Raw genomic sequence first — 27,174 nt, 5'->3', positions numbered from 1 at the left:
GGAGCAGTGGCACCGGAGCAGGAGGGAGCTGCATCCCAATAGGCCCTGGAGGGCGAAACAACAGAAGCCACCAGTGGGACGGAGGGCGAGGGGAGCTCCACGGCAGGGACACGAGGTGATAGCAATGACTGCGACTCCTCCTCAGATGGGAGCTCCCTTGCGGTGGCGGGCCGCTCTGTGCCCCCTGCATCAACAGGTACAGCCGCCACCCCCCCTACCAGCACCGCCCTCCTAGCAGCCCCTCAGTGTGTGTCCCATGCCCGCTCACCCAGGAGGGTGGGCATCTCCTTCACCCCAGGGACCTCAGGCCCTGCCCCAGTCAGCCCTGCTGCCCTCAGTGAGGAGGCTAGTGACCTCCTGAGATCCCTCACTGTTGGGCAGTCTACCATTCTGAATGCCATCCGGGGTGTTGAGAGGCATTTGCAACAAACAATTGCATACCTGGAGGGCATTCATTCTGGCCAGGCAGCCCAACTGAGAGCATTTCAGGCTCTGGCATGATGGCAGCCATTGTCTCTGTGTCCAGCCTCCCCCTCCAACTTCCTCCACCCAGACCCAATCCCCTGTAACTCAGCCTATCCCAAGCACACCATCAGACCAGCATGCACACACCTCAACACACAAAAGTGGCTCAGGCAAACATAAGCACCACACATCCCACAGGCACTCACACAAGCATCATACCCATAGAGACATACCAACATCCACTGCCTCCACTGTGTCCCCCTCCTCCACGTCTCCCTCCTCCCTCCCAGTCTCGTCTCCACTCACACCTGCATGCACCACATCTTCAGCCACTACCTCCATCACCAGCACGCCCATCACCACACACCGCTCACGTGCACTCACCACCCCCACTCCTATTCACACATCCCCTGTGTCCTCTCCCAGTGTGTCAGTGAGCCCTCCCCCCAAAGTACACAAACGCAGGCACACACCCACCCAACAGCCATCCACTGTACAACAGCCTCGAGCCCATGCACCTTCACCCAAATTCAGCAGACTTACACCTCCTACAACCACTACCTCTTCCTTCACTCCCAAACCCCCTCCATCTACCTGTCCCAGTGTGCCAAAAAAACTTTTCCTGGCTAATGTTGACCTCTTCCCTACACCTCCCCCCCGTCCGTCCCCTAGGGCCAGGCTTTCCAGGTCCCAACCCAGCACCTCAGCCACCACATCCCCAGGTACAGTGGTGCCAGCAACTGCGGACTATTGGAGTGCGCCAACCATCAGTGTGCCACGGAGCGAGGGCAAGGACATTCCGCCACCTGCCAAGCTAAAAAGGTTGCCCACATCCTGGAGGGAGAAGCAGAAAACACCTGCCACCAAGGGGTCAGGGAAAACGATAGGGGATAGTGGCAAGACAGCTGCGCCATCATTAAAGGTGGGGAACGGCCAGAAAACTGAAGGGCAGGTCAGGAGAGGTCATGGTGGCACCTACTGAGGGACAGTCTCACATTTTCTTTCCACGTCGATGCCAACCTGTATGGCAGAGAAGACCGCCACCTGCACCGCCGCCAGCACCGCTGCCACAGAGCCCGCTGCCAGCACCACTGCCACAGAGCCCACCGCCAGCACCGCCTCCACAGAGCCCGCCACCAGCACCACTGCTTCAGAGCCACCGCCAGCACCGCCGCCACAGAGCCCGCCACAGAACCCGCAACCAGCACCGCTGCCACAGAGCCCACAACCAGCACCGCTGTCACAGAGACCGCAACCAGCACCACTGCCACAGAGCCCGCAACCAGCACCGCCGCCACAGAGCCCGCAACCAGCACCGCTGCCACAGAGCCCGCACCCAGAACCACCGCCACAGAGCCCACTGCCAGCACCGCTGCAACAGAGCCCGCCGCAAGCACCGCTGCCACAGAGCCCGCTGCAAGCACTGCTGCCACAGAGCCCACTGCAAGCACCGCCGCGACTGACACCGCCGCAACCACCGCCGCGACTGACACCGCCGCAAGCCCCAGCGGCCCCGCGACATCCTGTGCCAGTGGCACCACCGCAGACATGGCTGCCATCCCCAGTGGTCAGTCGTCCGAGGCTGGTGGTGAGCTCCAGGAGCCTGGGAAGCTTCCATGAAGCATCACTTTCAGTGGAGAAAGGCATCCACTACCTCAGTCCTTGGCAGGATGAAGCACTCTGGGCAGAAAGCCCCCTCCAGACCCAGTGGAGTATCACATCCACTACCTCAGTCCTTGGCAGGATGAAGCACTCTGGGCACAAAGCCCCCTCCAGAACCAGTGGAGACTGTTATCCACTTGAGAGACTGTGGCTTTGCACCCCCCAGGATAAAGCAGTGGGCAAACCACCCACTGAAAAGACTTGAGAGACTGTGGCTATGCACTCCCCAGGATAAAGCAGTGGGCAACCACCTACTGAAAAGACTTGAGAGACTGTGGCTTTGCACTCCCGAGGATAAAGCAGTGGGCTTCCCACCCACTGAAAAGACTTGAGAGACTGTGGCTTTGCACTCCCCAGGATAAAGCAGTGGGCAACCCACCCACTGAAAAGACTTGAGAGACTGTGGCTTTGCACTCCCCAGGATAAAGCAGTGGGCAACCCACCCACTTGAGAGACTTGAGGGACTGTGGCTTTGCACTTCCCAGAATACATCAATGGGCATGGAGCCCCCTCGTGGAGCTGTGGCGTTGTGCGTTCATCAGGCTGAGGTGCCGCCCTCCCTCTGAGGTGCCTGTATATTATCGGTCTGATGCCCCAGCAGTGTTCTCTCTGTTTGGAGTCAGGTTTCTAGTGTGGGGCTCGCCCATGCATTTTGGGCCCAGTGGTCCACGGACAATGATTGGTGCACTATTCGGACTTGTGTAGTTGGTGTACATAGTTGTATATACTGGATTTGGAGTTTTGACTACTGAATTTTTATTGATTACAATCGTTCAAATCATTTCCTTTTTTCCTTGCGTTATTCAAGGAGGGGTGTAAATGTAATGTTGTAGCATGTATTTGTGTGTATGGTATTGTGGGTGAGGGTGGGGGTGGGGTGTAGGAATGTACCATCTTGCCTGGCATGTTTCCCCCATAATTCACTGTATGTATGTTGTTTGAGTTTATGTGTCACTGGGACCCTGCCAGGCAGGGCCCCAGTGCTCATAAGTATGTGCCCTGTATGTGTTCCATGTGTGATGCCTAACTGTCTCACTGAGGCTCTGCTAACCAGAACCTCAGTGGTTATGCTCTCTCTGCTTTCCAAATTTGTCACCAACAGGCTAGTGACTACATTTACCAATTCACATTGGCATACTGGTACACCCATATAATTCCCTTGTATATGGTACTGAAGTACCCAGGGTATTGGGGTTCCAGGAGATCCCTATGGACTGCAGCATTTCTTTTGCCACCCATAGGGAGCTCTGACAATTCTTACACAGGCCTGCCACTGCAGCCTGCGTGAAATAACGTCCACGTTATTTCACAGCCATTTACCACTGCACATAAGTAACTTATAAGTCATCTATATGTCTAACCTTCACCTGGTGAAGGTTAGGTGCAAAGTTACTTAGTGTGTGGGCACACTGGCACTAGCCAGGGTGCCCCCACATTGTTCAGGGCAAATTCCCCGGACTTTGTGAGTGCGGGGACAACATTACACGCGTGCACTATACATAGGTCACTACCTATGTATAGCGTCACAATGGTAACTCCGAACATGGCCATGTAACATGTCATTCTGGCATTGGGGAGACAATTCCATGATCCCCCGGGTACTGCCAAACTGCCTTTCCGGGGTCTCCACTGCAGCTGCTGCCAACCCCTCAGACAGGTTTCTGCCCTCCTGGGGTCCAGGCAGCCCTGGCCCAGGAAGGCAGAACAAAGGATTTCCTCTGAGAGAGGGTGTGACACCCTCTCCCTTTGGAAATAGGTGTGATGGCTGGGGAGGAGTAGCCTCCCCAGCCTCTGGAAATGCTTTGATGGGCACAGGTTTGCTTTTCGAACCCCCCAGGAATTGTCTAGTACTTAAGGCTTAAGGCTTATTGCATTGATATATTCCGTGGGGGGGGGCATAAGGGGATAAGTGGGGGATAGAAGGGGGGAGGAAAGGGGAGGGGGGGAAATTCCCTCCCTTTTTTTTTTGGATAGAGGTCTCCCTCGCCCCCCTTTTCTTTTCCCCCTTTTTTTTTTCTTTTCACTTTCCGGGGAGAGAGGGAGAAATGCGGCAGTCACCACATTTTGCAGGTCGCTCCGCTGCCAGAGTTCCTAGGACGACTCGCATCACCAAACAGAAGCGACCAGCCCCTTCTGATAATCACCTGCACAAGGCTCTGGTCTCTGCCCCCTCTCCTTCAATTTCAGCTATGGACTCAGTCTCTAGTCTGCATGCACCTCTTCCTAATAGCCCTCTACCCTTAGAAACCAATTTATCCAGCACCTCACTTAGTCTGGATTGTCCGTCTGATGGCTCAAGAGCCCCCCATCGGATCTGGATTCTAGTTCAGGGTTAAACAAGGGCTCGCCATTTTCTGACTCAGCCGATCGATGGCTTCTGATCCAATAGTGAACACTGGAACTGCTTCTAGACCTCTTTTTCTTTTGTTTGAAAGTGGAAGGAATCGTAAGGAAGATCATCTGCTATTCAGCATTACCCACACCTCCTCTGGGCAGCCGGTTGACTCGGCTTTACTATCAGCACAAGAATTGATCTACAAAGCAGGGCCAAACGCAGTAACTGAAGCTTCTACCCACACTTCCTCCTCTATTGTTTCTTCTATGATTCGGCCAGGCCTAAGGTGTTAAGGGAAGCCTCTGCACAAGGAATGATAGTCATGTCAGACACTGATGCTCCTGCTGACAACTTACTTCTGCAGATTCTAAGTGAATTGAAAGCATTAACGATCTCCCAGGACGATGCGAATCAGAGAACAGAATCTCAACTGAACCTGATCTGCAGTAACACCCAGCAACTTAACTCGCGAGTTTCAGGTATTGAACAACGAGTCTCTGCTCTGGAGGATACTCGGCTGACGGTAGAACCCTCTTTGGCAAAATGCCAAGCTGACCTGCTAGATTTACAAATTCGCCTGGACGACGCTGAGAATCGATCACGTAGATCCAATTTGCGTTTTACGGGAGTCCCTGAAGGGCGCGAAAACGGTCATGGAGTTGGTGACAGATCTTATAAAAAGTCACGTTTTAGCAGGGTCAGAGGATAAGTATCCGGACCTAACAATTATGAGAGCCCATCGGGTCCCTGCGGTCCAATCATCCAACTCTAAGTATCCTCGAACTATATTGGTGAACTTTGGGGACTTTCGTATTAAGGAACAGATATTCCAGAAAGCAATTAGAACTAAAACTTTTCAGATTCCCGGGGATTATTCATTCAAGATTTTCTCGGATATGTCAGTGGCGTCAGTGCATCGAAGGAGAGAGCTAAAAGATATGATTCCAGCTTTCCAAAAAGCAGGGGCGCAGGCAGGCCTCGTGCAACAATCAAAACTTAAAGTGTTTTTTAAGGGCCATTCAAACTTTATTCATATGGTGGATGCTGCTAAATCCTTGTTGCATGCAATTCCAAACTCCGAACAGTCGGCACAAGAAAGGGGGGTGGGGGGAGAGCGCAAGATAGACTATAAGGATCTATTGAATACTAGAAATGTCAGTCTCATAGCAGAGGCCTGACCTCCTTTTGGTTTATTTTTGTTTCCCCCCCCCTTGTTCCCCCTCTTTTTTTTTTTTTTTGTGTTGTTTGATTATGTTTGGGTTTCTGGGTTTTTTTTTTTTTTTTTTGGCCGCAGTGTATAGGCAGACTATTCTAAAATTTCTCTCTCTAGCCCAGGGTGCTATGACAAGGCACCTTGTTAGGAAAGAAGTGGGACAAAGGGTGGGGGAGGGATGTGGCCCCGGTTCGTCCAGGCGGGAGTGCTCCAGGTGTGGGCCACTAAAAGGAGGGGGGAGGGGGGTATGGATATTAAGATTTGTTTTAGTCAATGTAAAGGATCGTCACAATTGATTAGGAGTTTTGTCCCCCGATTTAGTGAGGCTACAGGTACACTAGCCCAAAATGTAATTAAATGACACAATCGTTTTGGCCATTGAGACTCATATCCTGGAATATTAATGGATTAAACAATCATAGGAAGAAGTCTGCTATCGAAAAAAGGGTAATTGATCTTAATCCCTCAGTTATATTTCTTTAAGAAACCCATATTCCATTTCATAAAGTTTCAGGCTTTCAAATGTTTAAAAAAATGTACGATTTTAAAGTTCTTTCAGCAGTCTCAGCGGCTCATAGAGGGGTGGCAGTTTTTCTAGCCAAAACCCTGAATGCACAACCGCTGGATTCTCTCTCTGACCCTGAAGAACGCTGATGCTGGGTTCAGTGTACTATTGCAGTGGAGAGATTCATTTTTGTTAGCTTTTATGCTCCTCTGACGGATGATCCGGCCCCGTATATAGACTTGTTTCACTCCCTTCTCCAGTTGACGAGGAAAATTATTATTGGGGGGGATTTCAACTTTCTTCAGGACCCAGCTCTAGACTCTACCGTAAAAGGTAAGAGACAGTATAAACCTAAAGAAACCAAGATGTTTAGAGATTATGTTAAGGTGCTGGCATTATGTGATTCTTGGAGGATAAACACCCCCGACGTAAGGGAATATACCTGTATTTCCTCTCGATTTAAAAGCTCCTCGCGTATAGATTTCTTTTTGATCTCTGAAACTCTGTGTTATCAATCTCAATGTGTCTTGCATTCTGGTCTTTCAGATCATGCCCTTCTACTGTTGGAAATTTCATTCCACTCTACAAATAAACCACTGCAGATTAAAAGGTGGATTTTCAATCTCCGCTTTTTGCCGGAAGAAGGGTGGATACAAACCTCACAAGCTGAAATAAGGGAATTTTTTCAATGCAATCCGGGGTCGTAAACCCCAGCAATAGTATGGGAGGCTTTTAAGGCCTACTTTAGGGGCCGGGTGATCGTTAAAGAGGTAGCTGATAGACGGGTTCTGAAACAACAAACTGCGGCAGTGGAAGATGTAGTTCACAAGTGTTTAACCTCTTATCAGAGGGCCCCTTCAGATATTAATAGAAAGGCGTTCGAACCCGCCAAGAAAGCGTTAGCAGGATTTAAAAAAAAAAAAGCTGATATAGAATATGGATCTTATAAACAGAAAAGTTATGAAGAAAGCAATTTTACGGGAAAATTCTTGGCATGGCAAGCTAGAGATCGTATCGCTGGCAATGTTATACACGCTTTAAAATGTCCGATTACTGGGGCCAGGTGCACTGAGCCTCGGGACCTTGATCAAATCATGCTGGAGCACTATAAACAAATCTATAGTGACGTTTCAGTTATAGATTCCAGAACCACCAAGATATTCCTGTCGGGCCTTAACATTCCCTCTCTTTCAGAGGAGGACCGTAGGGTATTGTCTCAACCATTTACAAAGCTGGAACTTCTAGATGTAGTCAAGGATCTTCCCACAGGGAAAACCTGTGGCCCGGATGGCTTTCCGGCCGAGTTCTATAAGACTTTCATAAATGTATTTGTTGAGGTTTTCTTAGCCCTCTTAAATGGTATAGTACAAGGCGAGGAAATACCCAAAACTTGGCACACAGGGAATGTGGTTAGCTTCCCTAAGAAAAATAAAGATAGGGAGGATCCAAATGCTTACCGTCCAATCTCATTGTTAAACACTGACTACAAAATTATGACAAAACTATTGGCTAATAGGCTTAATAGGGTAATTAATAAACTGGTGCATCCCGATCAAAATGGTTTTGTGGCTGGTCGACAACTGGCTACAAACACTCACTATTTAGCAGAAGCTCTTGATTATTTTACGACTAATAAAATCCCCGCCATTATTCTTCTGCTGGACGCAGAGAAAGCTTTTGATTTGGTGGTCTGGGACACGCTTTATTTAATTTTATCCAGCTACAAGGTACCCACTCAAGTGATCTCTCTAATTCAAAGGCTGTACTCAAATGCTGAGGCTAATATTGTTATAAACTCAAGGTCTGTGGGACAGCTTCAAATACAACGAGGCACTAGGCAAGGGTGCCCACTATCCCCTATTTTATTTGCCCTTTTTATTGAACCACTTGCTATCAAAATTAGACAGAACACTCAGGTTCAGGCACCGCTAAAATCAATGGGGAAAATTAAACTTTATGCAGATGATATTATTTTGTTTTTGGACACAAAATACTCCTCTCAGGAAGCGGCCTTTAATATATTTAAAGAATTTCAGCAAATCGGTGGCTATAAGATTAATAGGACCAAGACCAACATCATTCTTTGCGGCACTACTTCTAATTGTCTTCTTCCTGAATTAAGAGGATGTGTAAACCTCAACCCAAAGAGATACTTGGGGGTTTTCTATTCGGCCAATATAAGTGATCTTTATGAACTGAATTTCGCTCCTCTACTTCAGACTTTACTCACCCGTTGGAGGCCTCTTCCTCTCTCGATATTAGGCCGCATCGCTTTAATCAAAATGTCAACCTGGTGAAGGTTGGGTGCAAAGTTACTTAGTGTGTGGGCACCCTCGCACTAGCCAAGGTGCCCCCACATCGTTCAGGGCAAATTCCCCGGACTTTGTGAGTGCGGGGACACCATTACACGCGTGCACTATACATAGGTCACTAACTATGTATAGTGTCACAATGGTAACTCCGAACATGGCCATGTAACATGTCTAAGATCATGCAATTGTCACCCCAATACCATTCTGGTATTGGGGGGACAATTGCATATTCCCTGGGTCTCTAGCACAGAACCGGGGTACTGCCAAACTGCCTTTCCGGGGTTTCCACTGCAGCTGCTGCTGCTTCCAACCCCTCAGACAGGTTTCTGCCCTCCTGGGGTCCAGGCAGCCCTGGCCCTGGAAGGCAGAACAAAGGATTTCCTCTGAGAGAGGGTGTTACACCCTCTACCTTTGGAAATAGGTGTGAAGGGCTGGGGAGGAGTAGCCTCCCCCAGCCTCTGGAAATGCTTTGATGGGCACAGATGGTGCCCATCTCTGCATAAGCCAGTCTACACCGGTTCAGAGATCCCCCAGCCCTGCTCTGGTGCGAAACTGGACAAAGGAAAGGGGAGTGACCACTCCCCTGACCAGTACCTCCCAGGGGAGGTGCCCAGAGCTCCTCCAGTGTGTCCCAGACCTCTGCCATCTTGGAAACAGAGGTGTTGGGGGCACACTGGACTGCTCAGAGAGGCCAGTGCCAGCAGGTGATGTCAGAGGCTCCTTCTGATATACTCTTATCTCTCTTGGTAGCCAATCCTCCTTCCTTGGTAGCCAAACCTCCTTTTCTGGCTATTTAGCTTCTCTTCTTTGGGGAATTCTTCAGATAATCAATGCAAGAGCTCACCAGAGTTCCTCTGCATTTCCCTCTTCACCTTCTACCAAGGATCGACCGCTGACTGCTCAGGACGCCTGCAAAACCGCAACAAAGTAGCAAGACGACTACCAGCAACATTGCAGCGCCTAATCCTGCCGGCTTTCTCGACTGTTTCCTGGTGGTGCATGCTCTGGGGGTAGCCTGCCTTCACCCTGCACCAGAAGCTCTAAAGAAATCTCCTGTGGGTCGACGGAATCTTCCCCCTGCTAACGCAGGCACCGAAAGACTGCATCACTGGTCCTCTGTGTCCCCTCTCATCCTGATGAGCGTGGTCCCTGGAACACAGGAACTCTGTCCAAGTAACTCCCACAGTCCACTGACTCTTCAGTCCAAGTTTGGTGGAGGTAAGTCCTTGCCTCCCCACTCTAGACTGCAAAGCTGTGGACCACATGATTTGCAGCTGCTCCTGCTCCTGTGCACTCTTCCAGGATTTCCTTTGTGTACAACCAAGCCTGGGTCCCCAGCACTCCGTCCTGCAGTGAACAAACTTCTGAGTTGTCCTCCAGTGTTGTGGGACTCCCTTTTGTTACTTTGCGTGGACTCTGGTTCACTTTTCTTCTAAGTGCCAGTTGGGGTACTTCTGCCGGTGCTGCCTGCTTCTGTGAGGGCTCTGTGTGTTGCTGAGCGCCCCCTCTGTCTCCTCCTCCAAAAGGCGACATCCTGGTCCTTCCTGGTCCTCAGCAGCACCCAAAAACCTCTACTGCAACCCTTGCAGCTAGCAAGGCTTGTTTGCAGTCTTTCTGCGTTGGAACACCTCTGCAAGCTTCATCGCGACGTGGGACATCTGTCTTCCAAAGGAAAAGTTCCTAGTCCTCTTCTTTCTTGCAGAACTCCAAGCTTCTTCCAACCAGTGGCAGCTTCCTTGCACCTTCAACTGGGGTTTCCTGGGCTCCTGCCCCCCCTGGACACTGTCACGACTTTTGGACTTTGTCCCCTTATCTTACAGGTACTCAGGTCCGGAAATCCGTTGTCAGTGCACTGCTGGTGTTTGTTCTTCCTGCAGAATCCCCCTATCACAACTTCTGTGTTCTCTGGGGGTAGTGGGTGTACTTTACTCCTACTTTTCAGGGTCTTGGGGTGGGGTATTTTTCTAACCCTCACTGTTTTCTTACAGTCCCAGTGACCCTCTACAAGCTCACATAGGTCTGGGGTCCATTCGTGGTTCGCATTCCACTTTTGGAGTATATGGTTTTTGCTGCCCCATACCTATGTGCTGCTATTGCAAGCTATTGTAATTCTACACTGTTTGCATTACTTTTCTTGCTCTTACTTACCTAATTTTGGTTTGTGCACATATAACTTGTGTATAGTACTTACCATCTTACTGAGGGTACTCACTGAGATACTTTTGGCATATTGTCATAAAAATAAAGTACCTTTATTATTAGTAACTCTGTGTATTATGTTTTCTTATGATATTGTGCATATGATATAAGTGGTATAGTATGAGCTTTGCATGTCTCCTAGTTCAGCCTAAGCTGCTTTGCCATAGCTACCTTCTATCAGTCTAAGCTGCTAGAAACACCTCTTCTACACTAATAAGGGATAACTGGACCTGGCACAAGGTGTAAGTACCTCTGGTACCCACTACAAGCCAGGCCAGCCTCCTACATGGGGGTGTTGTGTGTTGCGTGTGTGTGTCACTCTCTTTTCCCTCCCCCCTCCCCTATGTTGTAGGTCCAGTACTCACCGTGGTCGTCGCCGTCATCGTTGGAGCTCCTGATAGAGGAGCAGGAAGACCATCACCGGCAGGATCTGCAGTTCTGGCTCAATGGCGTCCTGGTTCCTCGTGGGGTGTGGAGAGGTGAGTGATTTTCCCTTCTGTATACTGTTTCCGCCGTGTTTTTATTCGCGTTGGTTCCGACCCGGAAAAGGTGGCGGATTGCCGGTTTGTGATATGGTGGGCGGTACATTGTCTTCCGTCTGTCTGTTGCAGTTACCGCCGCGCTGTTTGTTTGTACCGCTGAGGCGGTCGGAGTGTTAACGTGGCTGTCTATGTTGGCGGTTTCCGCTGTGGTTGTGATTCAATTTTTTTTTCTGCTGGCCTGTTGGCAGTATTACCACCGCTTTAACACCGCCCGCCAGGGTTGTACTGAGGGCCAATATGGTGTTGGTTCTGCCCCGGAAAAGGTGGCGGATTGCCGGGTTGTGATATGGTGGACGGTACATTGTCTTCTGCCTGTCTGTTGGCGGTTACCGCCGCGCTGTTTGTTTGTACTGCCGTGGCGGTCGGAGTGTTAACGTGGCTGTATATGTTGGCAGTTTCCGCCGTGGTCGTGATTCCATTTTTTTTTTGCTGGCCTGTTGGCGGTATTACCACCGCTTTAACACCGACCGCCAGGGTTGTAATGAGGACCAATATCTCATTTTGATATAGCATATCCAGAGCCATCATCCTACAATCTGGCATCAGTGGTTCCCCTAAATACTCAATTTGGGGGGCGGTATTGAGAGTGAAGGGTAGTAATCACTGGAGTACTGTAGGAATCTGGCCTGGTGTGTGGTGACTACCTATGGGATGATCACCTTATACAAGGTCCATGTATCCCTTATGATTGAGGTGGAGTCATTGTCAATGAAGCCAGGCTCTCTAGAGGTAGCTGTGGATAAGCAGCCAGGGCTTATTTAGGAGACATGCAAAGCTCTCATGCAATACCACTGTAGTCATACAGCACTTACACAAATGAAAGAAGGCACTCAGTGCTACAAAAATAAAGGCTCTTTATTAGATTAATACAAACACTAGTTAGGCAATACTCCAATAGTAGGTAAGTAAACATACTATACATGTACAGTAACAATCAGGAATAGGCTTAAAAAACAATTGAGAACACTGAAAAACAGCAGACAAAACTCAAGACCAGGGGAAGTGGGGGTAGGGGGTGTTGGGGTTAGGTGGATGCAGGAGTTGGTCGACGGTGAAAAGAAGACGGTCAACACTGGGGCAGGTGAAGAGTTCCTGGCTGATGCGGTGGACGTCCCATGCTGGATGAAGGATTGCAGTCAGTCTGTGGAGTGGAAAAACCACATACAAGTCTTGGAAAATGCAAATATCGTGGTTGCTAGAAGTGGAGCTGTTGGGGACCAGGAAGGCAAAGGGAGGGGAACTCAACCTACGGGGGGAGTCCCTGGCGACCCTTGGCGGTGCAGAGAGTCCAAAAAAGAAGATGCAGCGCACACAGATGACTCACAGGCAAGGAGCACAGGAGTCACGGTGAGGCCCATGCAGGACCCTTAAAAAGGAGTCCCACGTCGCCGAATAACCATGCGAAGGGCCGAGTGTCACAGGGAAGAGTGATGTGGACTGGAGCTACACAAAGACTGAAGTTCCCCTGGAGGAGGTGCCATCAAGCCTTGTCAGTTGCAAGAGACAGTATGCATGGAGAAGGGAAGGTCCTACCTTCACCCAAACTGGACAGCTGGTAGAGAGGACGCCAAGGACCACTCCAGACCACCACCTGTGATACAGGATCCACACAGTTCCATAGAAGAGGAGATCCATGCAGCCGGTCGTCATTGCAGCAGAATGCCTGCAGATGCACAGGAGCGACTCCTTCATTCCACGGGAAGTTTGCTTCTTAGTGCAGACTGAAGACTTGCCGCCCACATACGATGCACAGCCGGGGAAATGTTGCAGTTGCTAGAAGAAGCCAGAGAAACAATGTTGGAGAGCAGAGGCGTAGCTGAAGATGCGGATTGTAGGTCCCTGTGGAGTCCAGTTGCGGTTCGAGTGGCCAGAAGTTTCAGTAAACGATGCAGATGATTCCTGCTGGAGTCTTGCATGTCGAATCTGGGAACCCACCTAAGAGGGAGACCCTAAATAGCCCTCGAAGGGGAACTGGTGACCTAACCACGTGACCACCTATCAGGAGAAGGCTTTGACATCACCTGCCTGATGTGGCCACTGAGATGCTACCAGAGGCCTCTGCCCACCTTAGGGTCAAGATGGCAGAATCAAAGGGCCATCTGGAAGAGCTCTGGGCACCACCCCTGGGGTGGTGATAGACAGTGGAGTGGTCATTCCCATTTCCATTGTTCAGTTCCGGGACAGAGCAAGGATTATGGGTCCCTCAACTGGTGCAGATTGGTTTATGTAAGGATGGCACCAAAGGTGGCCATTAAAGCACACCAGTGGCTTGGCAAGGCTACCCCTCCCAAGACCTTTAACACTTTTTTCAACAAAGGAAGAGGGTGTTGCCTCCCTCCCCTAAAGGAAATTCTTTTGTTCTGCCTTCCTGGACTACGAGTCGGTTATGTTTGATAACAAACACGCCCAGGTTCAAAGTTACCCTTATGCAGCTGGACAAAGGTAGTGACCTATGCCCAGTACATGCGTGAAATGGCATCCCCGTACTCATAAAGTCCAGGGAAATGGAGACAAGTTTGTGGGGGCATCTCTGCTCATGCAGGCGTGCCCTCCGACATCGGTACTTGCAGAAGGCCCTCTGGGCTAGGAGGCCCTGCCTTAGGAGTGACTTACAGGGACCTGGTGCAGTGATCTTCAGTGAAAGGGTGCATGCACCTTTACATGCAGGCTGCAATGGCAGTCCTGCAAACACATTTTGCATAGGTCCCCATGGGTGGCATAATATACTAGGGACTTATATGGGGCACCAGTATGCCAAATGTGGGAGGTATGAAGTCACAGCAAACAAATGTACAGGGGGGGTGCATAGTAACTGGGGTCCTGGTTAGCATACTGACACACAAAAAGTGGGGGTAACCATGCCAAAAAAAGGTACTTTCCTACAGCTACACACGCCCTGGAGTCACTACACTCTATAGATGACCACTTTCTGTGGGGAGTGGGCAACACCATGTCCAGACGTCCTAAATTCCCCCAGACACAAGCAGAATTTCCTAGGCTGTGCCCATTTCAGGCTGGTCACACTAGGGGTGTGTCCAGCCTAGAAATGCAAAATGCCTCCTACATAGCTAATGTTCCTGAATATCCAGGTGCCAGATGGGCTCTGGGGGTCGGCATCTCCCTCTCAGAGAGACCAGATCTGTCTTGGAATGTAGATCATTCTATGGGAAGAGGTGTCCAACATCTCACCCTGAGAAGCTTTGTGTCTGACCTCCAAAGAGCAAAGGCTCTCACCCCCGGATCTCAGACTCTAGTCTGTTGGTGGCAAACTGGCTAGAACTGGTCAGTTAGCTCAGAAGCAGTTAGTATGTTTTCAGGGGGCAACTCTAAGGTGTGCTCTGGATGCGTGCATTAATAAATCCATCGCCAGGGCTTATAAAACATGAGATGTTCAACACCAAACATCCCTATTTTCATTGAAGACATCATGGAGGTGGGCAACTCGTATTAATCAGTGTCCAACACATCTATTTAAAATGGATTCCCTGTTCACTTAATATATCCAAGAAACGACAGACATAGCAGGGGCATATCTGCTCTTGCAGATATGACCACGCATATAATATTATGCACCCTGCCTTAGGGCTATAAGGCCTGCTGTAGGGGTGACTTACAAATATTACATGCAGTGTTTTGGGGACATGGCACAATGTCCGTAAGTCATGTTGTGTTTTCACTTTTAGGGGGCACCTTGTCACGCAGTCTGCATGAGGTCAGTGCTGGGTCCCTTAGAGAAGAACAAGTTCTGCTACAGCTCTTAGCGACCCTCTGCAGTACCTAGGCACTCTAGGTAACACTTACTAAGGGACTTACAAGGGTGCTAGAGAGCCTTATCACTTGGGATCAAGGGATCAGGTGTCTTGTTTTAGGGAAGGAAGACTGGCACTGGGGACCTGCTTACCAGGAAGCCAGTGCACTTCAGTTAAAGCTGCATCAAAACCTGGCAACAAGTTGGGAGGGAGCGGGGGACGCACAGCTACCTACAAGTGTGAGAAAGATGTTTTGTGATATTCGTGAATTGGTTGCAATGTTACACAAGGAGGACGCGCTGGGCGTTGAGATGAATTTGTGAGTATTGCACGTGGTGCCAACAAATCTTGCCTTCAAATGTATTATGACCTTGGCCTAAGTTGTTAAATGCAGGGCTGCTCAGCTCCAAGTCAACCAAGGCTTACTTGGTTTGACCTTATCCCACTTTCTTCTACAACCTACTCTTCCTTTGTCGTTACTTTACCATTGCAGGTTCATTTTCTTCTCTACTTTCTCCTGGTGATTGCTTTCCTATGACCCTGTTCCCCTTCCCATTCTGCCTTTTGCTCATAGGCCAGGTCACTGGCACACTGGTCTACATTCTAAAAGTTTTAACATCTCATTTTCAGGGATAGTGAGGTCTTTCCATTATCATAACACAGGAGCAGCTCACTACTATTAATGGAAATAATCTGTGTGACACCCTCACATTTGCAATATATGAGGTTCTGTTTTGATCTATGTAGGAAGTTGGCTCTGTATATACTATCTCAAAGTGAGAGATAGTGTGCACAGAGTCTAAGGGTTGCCCTTAGACGTTGATAGTGGCAAAATTAGATAATTCTAATGCTCTATTTTTTGGTAGTGTAGTCAAGCTTATCAGAGGGTAGTGTTAAGCATTTGTTGTACACACACAGGCAATAAATGAGGAACACACACTCAAAGACTTAACTCAAGGCAAATAGTTTTTATATAGAAAAATATTGTTTCTTAATTTATTTTAGAACCACAAGATTTGAAGTAAATACATAAAATGCAAGGTACTCTATACAGGTAAGTAAGGAACGTCAAATTAAAGCAGTAGTACACACAGTATAGGTTAAAATGGCAATAAGCTATTTTAAAAGTGGACACTGCAAAAATCAACAGTTCCTGGGGGAGGTAAGCTTGGTTAAGTTTCCCAGGTAGGTAAAGCACTTACACAGTCAGTCTCCTGGGCATAGGCAGCCCACTGTTGGGGGTTCAAGGCAACCCCAAAGTCACCACACCAGCAACACAGGGCCGGTCAAGTGCAGATGTCAAAGGAGGGTCCAAAACACATAGATGCCTATGGAGAATAGGGGTGCTCTGTCTGGTTCCGGTCTGCTGGCAGGCAAATACCTGTGTAGTCTGGTAGCAGACCAGGGGGGTTTTGTAGAGCACTGGTGGGTGGGGGGGGGGACACAAACAGGCACACGAAACACACCCTCAGTGGCAAAGGGTGAGCCGGTTGCAGTGTGCAAAGTAGGCGTCAGGTTTGCTATAGGAAGCAATAGAGGGACCCGGGAGTCACTTAGGCGATGCAGGCAGGGCACAGAGGGGCTTCTCAGGCCATCCACTGACTGGGCTAAGAAGAGGGCCGCCTGCTGGTCACTCCTGCACTGGTGGGTGGTTCCTCTCGGTCCTGGGGGCTGTAGGTGCAGTGCTTGGTCCAGGAGTCGGGTTCCTGGTTAACAGGCAATTACGGTCAGGGGTAGCCTCTGGATCATCCATGCAGGCATCGCTGTGGGTGTGCAGGGAGGTCAACTCAGGTTACTCACGTTATCGCAGTTGCCTGGGAGTCCTCTCTGCAGTATTTCTTTTCTGGAGCTCGAGGTGGGGGCATTGGGTGCAGAGTGAGAAGTCTCACGCTTCCGACAGGAAAGAAGAGTTCTTTCGAAGTTGCAAACATGTTGCAGTTTGTGAACAGTGCTGCTGTTCTCAGGAGTTTCTTGGTCCTTTGGGTTCAGGGCAGTCCTCAGAGGTCGCTGGTCCCTGCTGGATGCGTCGCTGTGCAGGCTCTTTGAGTCTGGAGACAGGCTGGTAGGGCTGGAGCCAAGTCAGTTGGTGTCTCCGTTGTCTTTGTGGGGATTTCAGGTCAGCAGACCTTATTTGTGTAGGTTGCAGGAATCGGATTTCCTGGGTTCAGGGTCGCCCCTAAATACTCAATTTAGGGGTTGTTTAGATCTGGGGGCAGCAGCCAATGGCTACTGTCCTGGAGGGTGGATACACCCTGTTTGTGCCTCCTCCCTGAGGGGATGGGGGCACATCCATATTCCTATTGGGGGAATCCTCCAATCTCAAGATGGAGGATTTCTAAAGGCAGGAGTCACCTCAGCTCAGGTCACCTTAGGGGCTGTCCTGACTGGTGGGTGTCTCCTCCTTGTTTTCCTCATCATCTCCTCCAGCCTTGCTGCCTAAAGTGGAGGCAGTGGCCGGAGGGGCAGGCATCTCCACTAGCTGGGATGGCCTAGGGTGTTTTAACAAAAGGCATGAGCCTTTGAGGCTCTCCGCCAGGTGTTACAGTTCCTGCAGGGGGAGGTGACAAGCACCTCCACCCAGTACAGGCTTGGTTCTTGGCCACAGAGTGACAAAGGCACTCTCCCCATGTGGCCAGAAACTCGACTGGTTGTGGCAGACTGGCAGAAACTGGTCAGCCTAGCACTAGGAGTCAGACTTGTATTCTGGGTGCCTCTCTAAGATGCCCTCTGGGTGTATTTTAAAATAAATCCCACAATGGCATCAGTGTGCATTTATTGTGCTGAGAAGTTGGATACCAAACTTTCCAGATTTCAGGGTAGCCATTATGGAACTGTGGAGTTTGTGTTTGTTAAACTCCCAGACCATATACTCTTTTATGGCTACCCTGCAATTGCAATGTCCAAGGTTTTGTTTAGACACTGAAGGGGCATAGTTCTCATGCACTTATGCCCTCACCTGTGGTATAGTGCACCCTGCCTTAGGGCTGTAAGGCCTGCCAGAGGGGTGACTTACCTATGCCACAGGCAGTGAGAGGTGGTCATGGCACTCTGAGGGGAGTGCCATGTTGACTTAGTCATTTTCTCCCCACCAGCACACACAAGCTGTGAGGCAGTGTGCATGTGCTGAGTGAGGGGTCCCCAGGGTGGCTTCAGGCATGCTGCAGCCCTTAGAGGCATTCCCTGGCAACAGGCCCTTGGTACCAGGGGTACCATTTACAAGGGACTTACCTGTGTGCCAGGGCTGTGCCAATTGTGGGAACAAAGGTACAGGTCAGGGAAAGAGCACAGGTGCTAGGACCTGGTTAGCAGGGTCCCAGCACACTTTCAATCATAACTGGCATCGGCAAAAGGTCAGGGGGTAACCATGCCAAGGAAGGCATTTCCTCACCCCCCCCCCCCACCAGACAGGTCTTATCCTCCAAACCCACCCTTGCTGCCATCCACAGAATCAGGAAGAGCACATCTTAAGGCAGATGTTTCTCTTACCTTGTAGCCCAGTTAATAAACACGCTTCCACTCAAACTCAGACATGCAGCCTCATTGAACCAGCTCACAAAGGATCTAAAGACATGGATTGCCGAGTGTGCAGCAAGTCCGCAACAGTGATTTGAGCCTCCATGGGTGATAAGCCACACTTTAAAAGTGTCTGATTGCTCGACTGATTGATGTGTGCAGAAATACCTTGATTAGGAATGAAAAACTTTTGCCTAACAATAGCTTTACAAGTATGTTGCAATAAAAACATAAAAAAAGAAAAGAAAAGTTTTACCTAGAAGTTATTTTGAAAGATTAGCAATGCATAACTCACCCACTGTTCAATATCAACAGTCATGTTTGGCCAATAGAAACAGCTGCCAATACCTTTTTTGGTTTTGTCAATTCCAGAGTGACCTCCAATTAGTGAAGAATCTAACTTATTAAAATTAGTTTTGCCAATTCTTCACCAACGATAACTTGTGCCTTCTTCCCCTTTCCTACAAAGAACAGCTTTTCACCTAATTTGACAAAAAAAACATGAGAACGTTTAAAGGAAGATTTCTATTTACTGCAGGTGTTGCACGAAAGATACATTAAAAGCAAGTAATATATAATTAAATATAGGCTGTAGTGTATGGATTCCACTTGAAAATGGCCGACGTATTTGCAACAAGTACCTGTGAGTCCTTTTTTAATGTTGTTTAGTTGTTTTCTGATTTAAATGCATGCATTGTTTTGCACTGGATATGACCTGTGAGCAAGGGGCTACTGCTCCGAAACGTGTCAGGATTGCATTTTTTTTATTAAACACGTTCTTGTCAACTTGGAATCACGGCTTGTTGCTCTTCGTCATGGGACATCGGTCCCCGTGAGGTTTTGACAACGTTTTGATGTCTGTAAGAGGGGATGCCGCCTTGCTGTGATTCACCGGAATAGTAAGTGACTTGAGTGAAGGTGCAGTATTGGTTTTGTTTATATATATATATATATATGTATATATATATATATATATATATATATATATATATTTCGTACACAGGTCCGGGAATGCAGGTGCTCCACACAGCGGTCCTGGGTGGGCTCCGAGAGGCCCTAATATAACGTTCAACACTCCCTTAGATATCAGGAGAACCAGGACACCTCCAATATGAAAATTCAATTTATTTCAGCACAGAAGGTTTCTGTGCTGAAATAAATTGAATTTTCATATTGGAGGTGTCCTGGTTCTCCTGATATCTAAGGGAGAGTTGAAAGTTATATATATATATATATATATATATATACATATATATATATATAGATATATATATATACACATACATGTTAACAATCATTTAAAAAAATTAAATATAATTAAATGAATTAGACTAAACAATATTTGTTAACACAGAAGTAGGTAGATCAATATCAGTGAAAGGATCACCAATTAATGAAGCTTCATTCAAACAAGTACAGTACATTTTATGAATGTATAACCATTTTCTAATTCCAAAGCAATTTGAAAACTAACTTACCATCAATGGTGAATGTTTTGGAAAGTCTCCGTAATCCATGCTTCATTATTTTACTGAAATCATCAGGGTACACATCACTGCGTATATAATTCAGAATCTGGTTTTACTTTGTGGCATCCATTGTTCTTTAAAATAACAAAAAAATACAAAATGAAGAAAATCTAAACATTGGAATTGTAAAAAAAAAAAACATTACATGGATGAACATAAGTTAACAAAGGTAATTAAGGTGTTTCTCTGATTGACAATTTACACCCACACATTCGTTTTTTGAGAATGGATACCATAGAATATCTCTCTATAGTAGCTGCCTCCGCTCTGGTGGAAGGAGCATATAAGCCATCAGAAGCCTGCTTCTTCGCCAAGGCATAGCACTTTTTAACAGAAAGAAAAAGATAGTTGGAGATGGTCCTCTTCTCTCATCAGCTTGCCTAATTTTCACAGCAATCAACAAATAAAAAGCTGATCATCCATTTGGCGTTGTTTAGTACGATGAATGACCACTGTGGGTCACATATATGTAAGAATGAGAAGGTAGAGAAAAAGTCGTCAGGACGATATTTAGACCAACGTGAAAGAGTGAACACTTTTTGAAAAGAGAACCAGCTTGCCTCAATAGATGGTAGTTAAATGTGTGGATACAGAGAGGGTTAGGTGCTCGTTAACCGTTATGTAAGAAGTAATTGCGGGGAAAAAAGAAAAAAATTGTATCGTCAACAAACATCTAGTGATTAGGCTCAAATGGAGTTCACGAGAAAATCTTCATAAAGAAATGTAAGATTTCAGTGTGCTCTAACAAAACATTTTAAGGCTGCTATAGTGAATTAAGCTGCTTGAAATACTATTGACAGCGTGTGACTAACATGGAAGATCGGTCAGGCACCCGCTAACAGGCTGGAAAAACTGAAAGATAACCTTTGTTTGTGCTCAAAGATGAAGACAGCCCCTCGCCAATGAGCTGACACCACCATCATCAGTTTTGTGAAGACATGAAAGGGGAGCACAGTAAACTTAAAAAGCTACTTGCTCACTTTGAAACACAGTTAACATGTGTGAAAAATTCAGGATACAAGATTAGCTGTTTACCTTTCTCTGTAGTCAGAGCCATGTGCTTAATCATTAGAGAGAAGCTTAATTGCTTCCTTATCTTCTGATTCCTTTGGAGGTTCTACCAGGGAGGTGTTGATGGCGACTTGCGGCGTGCGGTCAAAAGCTTCGGAATTGATAGAGAAAGACTTGTCAAGGATACTAAAAAGCTGCCTAGTCCAAATTCTGCACCGTTTGTGCAAAAGCTGAATTGATAAGCTTACAGTTGAGCTCCGTCCTGAGCTTCTGGCGCACAAAGTGGTGTTATAACTTGCTGACATTCACTCGCGTATTGTGCCTTTGGCCTTGCGGGCACCGCATGGGCTGGATGTGCATGTTGAGTTTTGAGAGATTGAGTCTGTGGTCTGTCCAGCAGTCTTTGCCGTACATGACCTCAGTCACTGACATCCTACTTGTCCCTTCCCCTTACTATAACGTAATCAATGAGATGCCTGTGCTTGCTGCATGGGTGCATCCAGGATGTCTTGTTACAGTTGTGTAGGCAGAAAGCTGTTTGCGATCAACAGGTCATGAGCTGCACAGGTTTCCAAACGCAGATGACCACTGCTGTTGCTTTTGCCAACTCCATTCTTCCCAATGACTCCCTCCTATGTCTGTTAGTCAGCACAAACTTTGGCACTGAAGTGCATAAGATAACAAGCTTGTCTTCCTTGGGCACCGATACTGTGAGGGAGTTAAAGTCTTCCTTAAACATGTCTTCAATGTCCTCTGCCCCCATGGTGGGATCATATGCACTGATAAAGGTGGTGCAACGCTTTCCTTCAAGGGGAGCCGCAGAGATGCATCGATTGTCAAATACTTTTGTGTGGCTGGCTATTTTGCTGATCAGATTAGATGTGATTGCAACCCACTCCTGCTCCAAGACGTTCTTTGGCTCCTTCGTATCGGACGCTGTTCTCTCTTAGGGGTGCGAACTGGATGTTGTACCTGCTGAATTATTTTTTGGCAACTGCTGTCAGTCTCCCAGGTCTGTCTGTTTTAGAGGTATCCATGAGCGTGCGAACATTCAATGTGCAAATGTTGAGCGTAGTCACTGCTATTTTCTTCTTAGTGATGCTACCACATTTTTGGGCTCCCGCATGCTGTGGCCAGCAGGCCATGTTTAGGGGACCTTTTTCTAGCGCCTTCTTCAGACCTTGGTGGTGAGCAGACCAATCATAAATAGGGCTACTCAGACACCCAGAGTGCTGCCGAACAATACTGCTGTTTCGGTACAGAATAAAGCAACCCATTACCCTGGGTCACCTGTGTGTGGTGTTGTGTCCACAGCTTCCGGTGTATCCGCACCTGCTGCTTTGTCATTTGCCCACCGACACAGGACTTGATGGATGGACGAGTGAGGATGAGCGTGAACTGGATTACAGTGAGGGAGAGTTGTGTAGGTCGTCAGCCTCACTCTCTTGCTTCCGCCTATCTTGATCCAGTGCACAACATAGTCGAGACAACTGGAGATAGGTAGGGATGCAATGGATTCCCTGCATTGTACGAATGTGTCTGACTGTTCCCTATTTGTGCTCCACAGCAGTTTGCCGAGTCCGCCTTCCTGCCCATTTACCAAATCTTTTTATGATCCCTATGCAGTCTGCTGGACCCAGTCTTCGCAGGCATAGGTAGACAAGCCTAACCTACCAGAGTTCAGCACCATTTGCTACCTTCCCCCATCGTTTTGCAAGCCAGTTGAAGCTGTTGCACGGGGTGTGTCCACTGTTGAATGCAAACTGCTACAAGGAGCAACAGGTGAGAGATGAGTGATGAGTGAGTGAGGACCAAGGTGGATGAACTACTTCGAAGCGCACAACATGTTCCCCCAAGAGAGGTACTACCTCCCTCTAACACCCCATGTAGATTGTAAATCTATAAAGTTTGTGTACCATGAGTGGGAGAAATGTGATGTTGGGAGTGAGTGTTGAAGTTTGGAGGGGTGGGATGAGGGATGGGGGAGCATGGGGGGGATTGAGGGGTTTATTTTCCATATGTATGTACCAAAGCTTGACCTATATCACCCCACCAGCATCTTGTTTAAGGAGGGTTTTAAGTGTATCAATAAAAATATCCAAAATGAAAAAAATACATATATATATATATATATATATATATATATATATATATATATAAATAAAAAAAACAAGCCAAGGCACTTTACCGTCAAGTCTGTAAAGCAGTGCGAAGATCCACATCCAGAGCCGATCCCAAATACCCTGCTCTTCCTTGCCAGCACCAAACGTTGCGGAGTTTGTCACACAAGCGCAGAGCATTTTGATAGCTGCCTGTAGATCTTTCATGGTATACAAGCTTGAACTTTCTGGTGCAGAGCCTGTGGGTGTCTAAAACTGAAACTTTATAACAGAGGGCACAAAAACGCATAGACCACAGCCAGGTTATGTTGTGACTTTAAAGACTCATATTAACTAGCAGGCTGTATGTCACCACACTAGACTGAGGAATAGCCTGGGTCTAATAGTGGGTAAGAGACAAAAGGAGCCCACAAAAAACAGTTGTAGACTACAGTTCTAAGAAAGACTATTATTTTGCACACACTATGTTCTATCTTGTGTGTGATGATAAATACCATGTTTAATTAAAAAACAAGTATTTCAATGGACACCATTCTTTTGGCTGGTAGAGCAAAGGATAACACACTATTATACACCAATGTCGTTAGTTGGTTATTCCCCAGGTGTTTTCCCAGTGGCAGGTGGCGGGACACGTGCGTCTCTTGTTCGTGCAAATTATTTGCATTGTCTCTTGTTGCAGGAGCTCAATCAAAGAGCCTCCATAATAGTTTAAATGGAAGCTCCACATCTAAAAATCCAATATGATACGTTGGAGCATTATTTCAGCAATTAAAAAACTTTTGTAAAAAAAGAAAAGGAACGTTTCCACGCATACACCTTAACTTTCAGAAAGTAATAGAAGAATAATGGTTTACTCATGGTGGACTGTTATGAATGACAACAGTTCATATTGACTACAGGATAGTAGTTATAGTTACAACAGATTTGAAGAGATGTAAAATTTATACTCACCACTGGTCATTTGGAAAAAACTGGAAATCCAGTTCTAAATGTGGAACAGTCCATGTTTAGCAGTCTTTGTGCAAGTTGAAGGAGCCCATTAAAGAGATATAATGGAAATCAATTGGTACTTATGGAGCCCAAACGTAGTTAGTGTTTGAAGGTTAGGGGAAAAAAAACACAAGAATCGAAAAAGTACTATATCTGGAGTTTGACAGAGGTGAAGAAGCTACTCATGTGTCACGAAAGTGGCTTTACTGCAACGCACCTCCTGCTCATTTTGAAACTTAAAATGAAAACAATTTAATTTTATTGTAGATTCAGCATTGCTTCCACTCCTACTTCACGTGCCGATAATGAGTTATTTAAAAGAATCTTAAAACCTTGGGTACAATACGGAGTATAAAGTAGTAGCGATCAAATGGATGAATTGTACAATGTTAACGGGAAAACCAGGGACTGATATTTGCTTTATCGCCTAAAAAAAGCGGGTCTGATTCTAGGCAAATAAAGTCTCTTAATGAGCATGGCATGTTTTAGAAAAATTTAAAATTGGCCAACTTTGAATAAACAGATAATCCATAAAAATTGTCAAATGGTGCACTGAGAGGAAAAAAAAAGATGTTTTAAGCTTGAAAATTTAGAGATGGAAAATTTGTTGGCTTGCACACCTCTAATTAGAAACAAATGTAGCAGTTAAAAAGGGAAAGTTGGACAAATTACTAAAGTTTTAAGTTACTTTGCTGGTGGATTTAAATACAGAAAAAAAGAGACCTTGATTTCTTACCACCCACTGTGCAAATGGAGGGTGAATATGATATATGGCTTTGCACAGTGGCAACAAGGTCTAATGAGGCTTGGCTCCTGAGCTTCCACTAGGTCCACATATGTGGCCTCCTGAAGCATAAAACCTTGCAGAAAGAAATTAGCAAAATAGGAACAATATAGTGCGTTAATTTCAAAATTTGAAACCATAAAACAAGTGACCAATCCTGGCTTCAATGGTTGACCAAATGATGTTGTTGTAGCCCAAAAAAAAAATATTGACAGACCAAAGTTTTTAAGATTTATCAGATTTGACAGAAAGTTCCCATACTGGAGTTCATGGTGTGCTCTCAACAAAAATGAGTGTCACACCACAGCATGTAGCAGGAATACCTATTGCCTTAATGCAAAAGAAACTGTCCTTTTTAAAACTCTCTGTATAAATTCTGGTTTTGGATGCTCGCTCCCTGGACTTTGACCGGACAACAGAGTCTCAGCTACTGGCTTTATAGGTTTACGGACTGGCCACACGGTCACCAACGGTGACCACTCAAATTAACGTTAACTGTTCAGATACCCTAGTCCTTGGTTGGAACCGTTCCTGTTGCTGCTGTAGGCCCAGACACACAAGTTGTGACGTTCTTTTTTGATTCAGGTGGGGGAATGCAGGGCGGTAGTAGTTTTGTGGCTCCCGACACACGTTCCAGAAGTTTCAGTAATAGAAACTTGAGAAAATTATGTGATTTCATTCATAATTTGCGGTTTGTTGGAGCATTCTAGCAAAAAACAAACAAAATGTGATTCATGCAAGTAATGCCATCCTTCACTTTTCACTATGTGAGTAGTTTTATAATAATTAATAAATAAAAAGGTACAATTTGGCTAGTTTCTCTGGGTACCGGTTGATCTATGGTTGCAAAATGTAGGAGGTACACACACTATAAATTATGATGAGTTTTCACTTGAAAAATGTCCTGCATAAAAGTTGCATTTTGTGGCGTTTTCTGTCCGAGCCACTAGGTCTACTCACACCAAGCAACACTTCTGGTCCGAGACTTGGCGGAAATTCCAGGTGCAAGGAAGTGTGTGGCTTCCCAAAGTTTCCAGCATGCTCCATAAATGTGATGATTTTTTTTTTTTTGCTTTTTAAAATACATCTGTGAGGTGTGTGGGATTAGGGATCAAAAATATTGAGAGTGAGGTAAGTAAGCACACCATAGATACATCTCGGTAACTATTTTTTAAAAGTTGTCCGGTTTGCTAGCTTTCTGTAGGTGGCGGATGAGCTACTGTACAAAATGCAAAGACACCCACAATAGGAAAAGAGGGAAAATTTGCTGGGGAAAATTTGCATGATTCAATGTTACGTTTTGGGTTGTTTACTGTTGCAGGCAGCATGTCTACCCACACCCCACACAAGTGATGTACCATTTTAGTTTTTTTAAATTGATACATTTATGGGACCATAGAATGCAAAAACAATTGTTATTAACAATTTTATGTAGCTGCATTTTGGATGTTAGCTAGTGTTATGGGACGCTCACAGTTTGAATAATACCATGCAAATCATATACTAGTGGAAGTACACTCCAATTGTGTGATGTAAGAATAACCACTGTTCATAAACTCTGTATCTTATGCTCATTCCAGAAATACATAGACTTCCTTAATAGACATTTTTCATTCTGCTTCTTTTGCTTTAATAATTGTTGTAAACTCATGACCAAATGAAAAACAATTTTGTGTTTTAGCTCAGTTTCTGAATCTGAGTACCTTGGGGTATTGGCAAACCTACAAACCCTATACATCCCTTAACTAGAAGGCTCTGGCAAAACTGACAGTGTTTTTCTTTTTTCAATCATTGTGACCAAAAATTATAGTTGCAAACCATTCCCAAGTGCTATTTCTGAAGGGAGAGGGGTTTTGGGGTTGGGGGTAGTGAGTAGCATTTTCTCACATTTTTGCTCCATAAAACCTTTTTAAAAAATAAACAAAAACAAAAAAAAAATATATAAATCTTAGCTATATTTTAACTATTTCCAAGGTTTACTTCAGGGTAATCCATAAAGCCTGGGCACATTTAGAATCCATAGGTTGCTGGAAAAAAAACAACAGAAATGTATTGTGGACAGCGTATGTGGTGAAAACGTGATGGATGCTTAAGTGTAAACTACTCCAAATTATCCAAAAAAGCCTTAGCAGTGGGGGTTGTGGGGACACAGCAGGAAAAAGGTTAAATTAATGTAGATGTAAGTAACTTAGATAGAAAAATCACTGTCTAAATAATGGAACATTATACAAAATTACTTATGTTT

At 46.4% G+C, this 27,174-nt stretch overlaps 1 long non-coding RNA gene across 1 annotated transcript in view; it reads right to left on the bottom strand.

Annotated features, from left to right (window-relative positions):
* The window catches only part of LOC138283342 (uncharacterized), an 86,264-nt gene that overhangs the window by 35,558 nt on the left and 23,532 nt on the right, over positions 1-27,174 (bottom strand). Inside the window, exon 2 of the long non-coding RNA XR_011201201.1 lies at positions 19,974-20,098. This is a non-coding gene — a long non-coding RNA (uncharacterized lncRNA). The remainder of the gene's footprint in view (positions 1-19,973; positions 20,099-27,174) is intronic.

This window comes from Pleurodeles waltl, chromosome 3_1, assembly GCF_031143425.1.
Source record: "Pleurodeles waltl isolate 20211129_DDA chromosome 3_1, aPleWal1.hap1.20221129, whole genome shotgun sequence".
In the NCBI taxonomy this organism is placed as follows: Eukaryota; Metazoa; Chordata; class Amphibia; order Caudata; family Salamandridae; genus Pleurodeles; species Pleurodeles waltl.
Note: the sequence above shows the minus strand (reverse complement) of the source record. Positions and strands in the feature narration are given on the sequence as shown.